Here is a 9,718-nt window from a genome sequence, read left to right on the forward strand (position 1 = left end):
CAGCATACACCTCTTGAAATCCCCAAGACCGCCAGCGTGTTCAGCTGCTGAGGAACTGCAAGTGTCCAAGACGTAGGATAACACATGTGTGTGTGAGGAGGCTTCCAAGTGTGGGTTCTGACCAAACTGAGAGAAGGATTTAGTTAGAAGGGTTTCCATTATCTAGGCTTGGATTCTGGGAAGGGGGATGGTTCGGCGTAACCAACAGAGTGGGTATTTAGTCTAAGGTTTTAAGCTAGTGTCCACAGTCACCTACTCTTTAATCCATATGTGAGGGGAGTAGGGGTTGTCGTTTTGTGAGTGTAATAAAAGGAATCGATCATTGACCGACCTGAACCGTTTCATTTTGTCTGAGTCAATTATAATCTATCCATAGTAACTCCTTGTGTCCGAACTTGGGGGTTATGAGTCTTGTGGTTTGGGGTATAATTCAGAAGACAAACCGGGTGGCATCCGCTCACGGCCGAGTTACGCAGTAATCCCACTGGGGACGCTGCGCATTGGGCATAAGAGAAGACCTATCTGACCTTGGTCTCTCCCTCTGTGGGATTACCCGCTAATCGACAGGCTAGGCAGGAACTATTGGCATAGGCTCCGGCCGTCCAAAGGGAAACAACCTGAACAAGGGAGTTTATAAGCACGGGTTGACTCAAGGGAGAGTCATAGAGGCACGGGGCACACAAAACACCCTATACCCTCATGTCTGCGCTGGTTTTTTATCATTTTTTGCAGTTTTGCCAGTTGTTGTGTATGGAGAAAGAGTCAGACTGGACACTGTGAGCTCAAAGAAAAATGTGACAGTCTTTTATTGCAGGTCTCCAGAGTGCTTCTCCAACCTGTGAAGCCTCCTTAAATACCTGTGCTCCAAAGGGATTATGGGATCCCTTGGGACTCCGGGGAATGAGTCCTCTGGTGGCTGTACAGAGTAAATACAAGTCCACATATATAACACCGTTCACAACCATTCTCAATAATTTCCTCCCCTCCATCACATCCTTCAGCAAACAATCACAAGATACACTGCTAATCCTCTCTTTTTCATTTCAAATACTCATCTCTTTATTTTCTTTCATTACACCACACTTTAACACTATTCTTTTATCACATCCTCATCATCATAGGCAGTCCCTCGAAATCGCTTCCACTCTAAAAGTGAGTTCTCAGGTGACTGTACAGTCCAATACGGAAAATACAGTCTCTATCACAGGTGGAATAGACAGTCGTTGAAGAGTGGGTCGGACTGGTTTGCCACACGCTCCTTCCGCTGCCTGCGCTTGTTTTCTGCATGCTCTCAGCAATGGGACTTGAGGTGCTCAGTGCCCTCCCGGATGCTCTTCCTCCACTTAGGGTGGTCTTGGGCCAGGGATTCCCAGGTGCCGGTGGGGATGTTGCACTTTATCAAGGAGGCTTTGAGAATGTCCTTGAAACTTTTCCTCTGCCCACCTGGGACTCGCTTGCCGTGTAGGAGTTCTGAATAGAGCACTTGCTTTCGGAGTCTCGTGTCACGCATGCAGATAATTTGGCCCGCCCAACGGAGCTGGTCGAGTGTGGTCAGTGCTTCAATGCTGGGGATGATGGCCTGATTGAGAACATTGACGGTGGTGTGTCTATCCTCCCAGTGGATTTGCAGGATCTTGCGAAGGCAGCGTTGGTGGTATTTCTCCAGAGCTTTGAGGTGTCTACTGTATATGGTCCACGTCTCTGAGCCACATAGGAGGGCAGGTATCACCACAGCCCTGTAGACCATAAGCTTGGTGCCGGATCTGAGGTCCTGATCTTCGAACACTCTTTTCCTCAGGCGATTAAAGGCTGCGCTGGCACAGTGGAGGCAGTAATGGACCTCATCATCGATGTCTGCCCTTGCTGAAAGTAGGCTCCTGAGGAATGGAAAATGGTCCACATTGTCCAAGGCCGCGTCATGGATTTTGATGACCGGGGGGGGGAGGGGGCAATGTTGTTTGGTGGGGTCAGGTTGGTGTAGGACCTTCTTTGACCGCACAAAGACCTTTGACACTGTCAACCACGAGGGAGTATGGAGTGTCCTCCTCCGTTTTGGCTGCCCCCAAAAGTTTGTCCATTCTCCGCCTGCTCCACGACGACATGCAAGCCGTGATCCTGACCAACGGATCCACCACAGACCCAATCCACGTCCGGACCGGGGTCAAGCAGGGTTGTGTCATTGCGCCAACGCACTTCTTGATCTTCCTAGCTGCAATTCTCCAGCTTACGTGCAACAAGCTCCCTGCTGTAGAACCAATGGGAACCTGTTCAACCGTTGTCGCCTCCAAGGTCATCTCATCCTCTGTCATCGAACCACAGTACGCGGACGACATTTGCGTCTGCACACATTCAAGAGGCCGAACTCCAAGCCATCGTCAACATCTTCACTGAGACGTACGAAAGCATGGGCATTACACTAAACATCCGTAAGACAAAGGTCCTCCACCCACCACCCAGCACTTCTCACATCCTACCACTTGGACAACCAGCAATCAATATTCACTTTAAATGTTCTTTGTACTGGGCAGTTACAAACTCCTCTGAGCACTACTTCTTTGTCCATGGGCAGTTAACATTACCCAGTGCCGCATGCCATGATGAAGTTGTGTGCGGCCTGTTTCTTTCAATGTATGCGGTACATTCCCGAGCTCTTCAGTACAGCCCTGACTGTGTATCCAGATTTGAAGTTGTCTGCTTCATGTTGCATAACTTTCCATAATAATGGACTTACCACTACCTGGGTAGCTGGAAGTGGAGGAGATGGAGGTAGAGCTGGAACAATATCAATCACCAGTGTCCCTAGCTGTCAGAGCTCTTGGAAAGCAGATCATCCAAGAGCGTTTTACATGAACCATCATCTCTCCCATCTCGAATACACTCAACCATCCCGCAATCCTTTTCACCACCGACCTTACTACCACCATCTAATTACCTTCCTTCAGTCCAGCCTTATGGGTCTTGCCCTCATTTCACGACAAATATACATTGCCATGACAGTGCAGGTTAAAGTCCAATTCCACAGAAGCATGCTGAACCATGTCTATTGACATTTTCCACACATTAAACTTGGGTGTGCATTGGCTCTGACAGTTCAATACTGCAGGAATGTGTGCTTTGTCATTCCCAAGTATATGTCTGAATTTAAATGGTATAGAAATTTTAATATTTCCTTCATTGATTTCTTGTCCCAATTTAAGTATTCTCTGCTGTAATTGTAATTCTCTGAAGCGAAGTTACAGCCTTTGCATGTTAAAATTGGGGACCAGAGTGAAATACCTAAAAACTGGTGTTAAATCAAACGGTTGCTCCAAAAGCATTTGAGCCTTGAACAAATTACATTTGGGGTTAAGTACTGCAGAATCATTGACATCACAGGTTTTTTTTTAAAGGGCCAATCGACTCCTTTGTAAAGGGAGACTGATTTTCTGGCAATGCTTGCATTTTTGGCCTGGACCCTCTGGCTAATGGCTTATTTAGAATGCCGGTATACTGGCTACTTTGCATAAACCAGATTGAGGATGAGAAATTGGTGACATCAGGGACCATTTTGGGGGCAGATGGAAGTTCTGACTCAAACAAGGTCCCGCAGAAACTACCAACAAAGGCTGTTGGGCTGGATTTTTGAGTTTTAGAGATAATTACGGAGACAACATTTTTTTACCGTTGGGTTACCATTACTGCCAGAGCACACAACTTTTGGCAAATGGTGAAGATCGTTGGCATTAGCGATAACTCCAGCGTTGCACAATAGAATTTGTACGCTGGAGCTGAACGTTGCTACCCCCAAATAAAAATTGGACCTTCTGCGCATACGCAATTTTTTATTTTTTCTTCCTCCCATGCTTCTGGTCCGCTGTCGTTTGCAAATGCTAATGCAGGCAGGGAGCGCCCGCACATGCACAATACACCCAGGGTTGAATCAGTCATTTTAAAATTTGATTTTCACGATGGAGGATGAGGAGAGTAGGCAGAGAGCCAGAAGGTTTAGCCCAGAGACGAACGAGGCCCTTGTCAGGGCAGTAGAACAAAGATGGGCCGAATTAAACAGGAGGGGTGGATGTAGACCCCTCCCATTGGTCTTCAGAAAAATTTGGAGCAAAGTAGCAGAGGAGGTCTCTGCCATCGGCACTGTCCAAAGGACTCCCACACAGTGCTGGAGCGAGTGGCTAGTTGTTCAGTGCCTCAGGGAGGGCAAGTGCCCGTGAGGGTGCTGACCCCCTGTTGGATACTGAGAGTAAGTCCTGCACACTCCCAGGGCTGGGTTGGGGCAATGTGATGTCGTGTCAGTGGACTAGGATTGGGGCAATGTCATGCAGTGTCTGTGGTCTAGGGTTTTTTTGTCTCATAATACTCCTGTGAAGCGCCTTGGGACGTTTCACTACGTTAAAATCGCTATATAAATACAAGTTGTTGTTAATGTCAAGGGCAGTCAGTCTCACCTCACCTCTGAAATTCAGCTCACGTCCATTTTTGGACCCAGGCTGTAATGACGTTCAGAGCCGAGTAGTTCTGGAGGAACCCAAACTTATCGCTAAGTTATTTATTGTTGAGTAAATGCCACATTATAGCACTGTTAATGATTCCTTCCATTACCTTGCTGATGATTGAGAGTAGGCTGATTAGCTGAGTTGAATTTATCCTGCTTTTTGAGGACAGGAATTACCTGAGCAATTTTCCACATTGTTGGTAGATGCCAGTGCTGTAGCTGTACTGAAACAGCTTAGTTAAAGTTCTGAAGCACAAGTTTTCAGCATTGTAGCTGGGATATTGTCAGGGACCATAGCCTTTGCTGCGTTCAGTGCGCTCAGCTGTTTTTTTATGTCAGGTGAAGTGAATCAAATTGGCTGAAGATTAGCACCTGTGATGTTGGGAACCTCAGGAGGAGGCCAAGAAGAATCATCCACTCGGCACTTCTAAGTGAAGATGGTTGCGAACATTTCAGCCTTGCCTTTTTCACTCACATGCAGGACTCTGCCAGCATTGAGAATGGGGATGTTCATAGAGCTTTCTCCTCCTGTTAATTGTTTAATTTCCAACCACCTTAATTGTCCACTGAATGTGCTAGAACTGCAGAGCTTTGACCTAATCCGTTGGGTGTGGAATCACTTAGTTGTGTCTGCAACATGCTGCTTCCACTATTTAGCAGGCATGTGTTGTAGCTTCACCAAGTTGGCACCTAATTTTCAGGTAGGTCTGGTGCTGCACCTGGCATGCTCTTCTACACTCCTCATTGAACCAAGATTAGTCATCTATCTTGATGGTGATGGAAGAGTGAGGGATCGCCATGAAGTTACAGATTGTGGGGTGGTATACAATTGTGTTGCTGCTAAATGGCCCTTCTGATAGTGAAAAAATTTGTACCATGACTTGTAACAACTACTTTTATTTTAATATTGTATATAAACATGTATATATGTAGGTATATAAATTAAAGTCTCTGTACAAATTTCATGTGACTTTATTATAAATTCCTATATTTATAATGGAAACTGCCTCTATAAACTTACCATGCTGTAATTACACCCTCTTACCACTGGCAGTGCGGCAGCAACTTAGTTTTGCATCTCACAGCTTCTCAACCTGTACTATAGGGAAATGCTGTAAGTTTTATTGACATTATGTATAAATGATACAATGTACGATTTTAAAATGAGGGCTGAATTATGTCTGCATGCCCTTAGTAAATTATCCCCCGCCCTCTAACCCTGCTTCATCTGTAGACTAAACTTGATCTCAATTCCCAATTTGCAACATCATGTGAGATCAACTAGTATATAGCCATTCTAGAATAAATTTTTGGAATCAAATGCTAAATCATAGTATATTTCAAAATGTAGGTAAATACACCAATAGTGCTAAAAATCAAAATGTTCTGGGGTGCACGCCCCGAAAACCCCCATAGAAAACAAATTTTATACCATCTGCGCTCATATCCACCCTCAAAAATGTATAAATTCACCAATGCAAAAATTGCATTTTTGTGTATCTCAGTTGTTCACCTAATAATAAAACTGGAGGAACACTGGGTAAAGTTGCACCTTAAGTCATGGCACGGTAGTGCCGCACTGCTTTCCCATTGTAATTACTTATTTTTGTGTGTCATACATGAATCACTGGGTTTCAGTTTTCACAGAAAAATATTGCAGAATGTGGATTCGAAAAAAACAATTAAAATCCTGAAGTCCAATGTGATAAAAGGGAATTTAACTTATTCAGTCATCTTGAAGCAGTGATGGTCATCGGCCTTTATTCAGGTGTTTTTCAGTTGTATGTTGTTTTTTGAACTGTTGGTGTTTTGGGGGCTATGTCAGCTTTTCTGAAGTTGGCAGCTTTTCTGAGTTTTGTAGGTTGGCATGTCTGCATCTTCCTGTACATACACACTCAGTTCCATTTTCTTATACTTTATTTTACCTTTATTCTCAATTCCCTCGCCATGTTTTTTATTGCCTTGCAATCTTCCTTCAGAAAGACTGAGACTAACTGGACTCTAGACTATTCCACAACCACTAATTGCACTTAAAAAGTACTGCATGATCAACTGAAGGAAATGTTCTTTATGGGACATAATAGCTATGCCAGATTTACCCCCCAAGTTAGATATAAAGCATCACTACAGCAAGGTGCCCCATCTAGTGGCTGAGACGAAAACTGGTCAAATTTTCTGCCATGAAGTGCAGGCCATCTTGATTGGCAGATACCCTCGAACCTGCAACCATAAATGTTGGGGTCAAGTACTCCATTAAAAAATTATCTTTTTTTAATGAGAACTAATATTTTTTTGTGGAATTGGTAAAACATTATAGTGTTAATTGGGAAACTCAAAAAATTTAATAATTGAAAAGTATAAAAAAGCAAAAAGTGATCTTTTAAAATAACTCATGAAATATCAAGTACTGATGTGTTCTATATTTGTGCATAGATTACTCAAGTGAAATGTCAATGTTTTCACAAGTGTTCCCAATGTAGCACAGTTCTCTTGGGATGTCATGTTGTTTAACTTTACAAAATGTCCTGCTGAATCTTGTAAGTGATCTAAAGGCAAATTAGATTCAGTGTAAGAATGATGGACTCTTGAGCACTAACCTTTGAGGACTGAAACAAAAATGCAAACCACAACACAGAAAAGTTTTTTTTATTAGATAAATAATCAAACCACTCTCTGTCGACAATGCTGTAAGCAATCCTATTGATAACAGGTGCCACATAAAAGGTTACTGCACAAGATAAAAGTTCACGGGGTTGGGGGTAATATATTAGCATGGATAGAGGATTGGCTAACTAACAGAGAACAAAGAGCCGAGATAAATGCTTCATTCTCTGGTTGGCAACCAGTAACTAGTGGGATCAGTGCTGGGACCCCAACCATTTACAATCTATATTAACGACTTGGAAGAAGGGACTGAGTGTAACGTAGCCAAGTTTGCTGACGATACAAAGATGAGAGGAAAAGTGTGAGGAGGACACAAAAAATCTGCAAAAAGACATAGACAGGCTAAGTGAGTGGGCAAAAATTTGGCAGATGGAGTATAATGTCAGAAAGTGTGAGGTCTTGCACTTTGGCAGAAAAAAAATCAAAGAGCAAGTTATTATTTAAATGGAGGAAGATTGCAAAGTGCCGCAGTACAGCGGGACCTGGGGGTACTTGCGCATGAAACACAAAAGGATAGTATGCAGGTAAAGCAAATGATCAGGAAGGCCAATGGTATCTTGGCCTTTATTGCAAAGGGGATGGAGTATAAAAGCAGGGAAGTCTTGCTACAGCTATATAAGGTATTGGTGAGGCCACACCTGGATTACTGCGTGCAGTTTTGGTTTCCATATTTACAAAAAGATATACTTGCTTTGGAGACAGTTCAGTGAAGGTTCACTAGGTTGATTCCGGAGATGAGGGGGTTGGCTTATGAGGAAAGGTTGGGCCTCTACTCATTGGAATTCAGAAGAATGACAGGTGATCTTATCGAAACGTATAAGATTATGAGGGGGCTTGTCAAGGTGGATGCAGAGAGGATGTTTCCACTGATGGGGGAGACTAGAACTAGAGGGCATGATCTTAGAATATGGGGGTCGCCCATTTAAAACAGAGATGAGGAGAAATTTCTTCTCTCAGAAGGTTGTAAATCTGTTGAATTCGCTGCCTCAGAGAGCTGTAGAAGCTGGGACATTGAATAAATTTAAGACAGAAATAGACAGTTTCTTAAACGATAAGGGGATATGGGGAGCGGGCGGGGAAGTGGAGCTGAGTCCATGATCAGATCAGCCATGATCTTATTGAATGGCGGAGCAGGCTCAAGGAGCCGTATGGCCTACTCTTTCTTATGTTCTTATAGTGTCATAAGGGAGTTGATTTTACAATTTAGCATTCCTGATCCAAAGCTTCACACAACTGGAGTGCATATCGGGAATTTGGGTGCAGTGCCAGTGTGTCTGATTCATGACTCACATAATTTTCTGTCCATTAAAATTAATGGATTGTTAAGTTGATTTCTTTCTAATGAAAAAATAATAAAGTGGCAATCCTATAGTGTTACGGAAGATCCATTAGAAGAGGTGCTGCAAATACCCTTAAATGGTTGCAAAATGTAAAGCAAAACGGTAGTATGTGCATAGGTTTTACATTTAAGATTCACCTTCCAGTGCCCTTGTGGTTTATGGGTACTGAAGGTGTTTGTGACACAGATGAAAAATCACACAACAGCTAAACCTTTTTCTAATTGTACTGCATCTCTGACATGTCACTCACAACACTACATGGAAAATTGTGCACATTGATTATATAACTTGACATTGATGCTTAAGGATAACACTGTCAAATTAAATGTAGTCTATTTTTATATGGAATGTTCAATGCATGTCTGGCAGATCTAACCAAATTATACACAGATAAACCTGATTTGTACAAGCTCACTTGTGCTCACACCCAGCTTCATTTATTTTGATCTCTTTTAAAACTATTAGGTGCGACAATCTATTGGATTTCATTCTGACACATTACTGCAGGCATTGAACCTGTTAATTCTCTAGCTGGGCAGACATGGTGAAATGAAATTGCAGTGACATCAAACACTGGCATCCCCAGTTGCCTGGAGACGTGCAACACAGATCAAAGATATGCTCCGGTTTCACCATCTCCTTCCCCCCCCCCCCCCCCTCGGAGCTGTGTCAAGAGCATGCTAATAATGGTGTCATGATGAAATGGGTGAATGAGCTTTTGTGCTGGCATGAAATGGTATAAGGGGAGTTCACACTGCAATGTTCATGCAAAACTAGGGTCCATAAGAAACACACTCTATCATAAACTTTGTAATGGAATTGAAACAAAGTTTTTATCTTTAACTATAATTTAGACTCTATTCCTTTTTTTTTTCCGGTACTGATGTTTGTATGCTGAAACATTGCAGTAGCATAAATGTGTCATCAGAGGAGTGTGCCCATATACTATTACTTATTATAAATACATACAAAATATATAGATTCTTGTAGCTGCATGCTTATATCATCTAATGACTAAACTAGAGGGATGCTTTTATATCTGATTTTATCATATCAGGACCCTCTTGTACTCAGCTTCACCTCATGCCTAAAAATTCCAGGTTTACTAAAAACTACAAAAATGTACAACCTTGAGTTTATTATTGTTATTAGATCTGTGTAATCTCTACTATAGCAGCCTAATTTGAAATCGTAACTCAACTGAGTTGTTTTCCCTTTGCTATCCATT

The sequence above is a fragment of the Pristiophorus japonicus genome, chromosome 11 (genome assembly GCF_044704955.1).
Source record: "Pristiophorus japonicus isolate sPriJap1 chromosome 11, sPriJap1.hap1, whole genome shotgun sequence".
In the NCBI taxonomy this organism is placed as follows: domain Eukaryota; kingdom Metazoa; phylum Chordata; class Chondrichthyes; family Pristiophoridae; genus Pristiophorus; species Pristiophorus japonicus.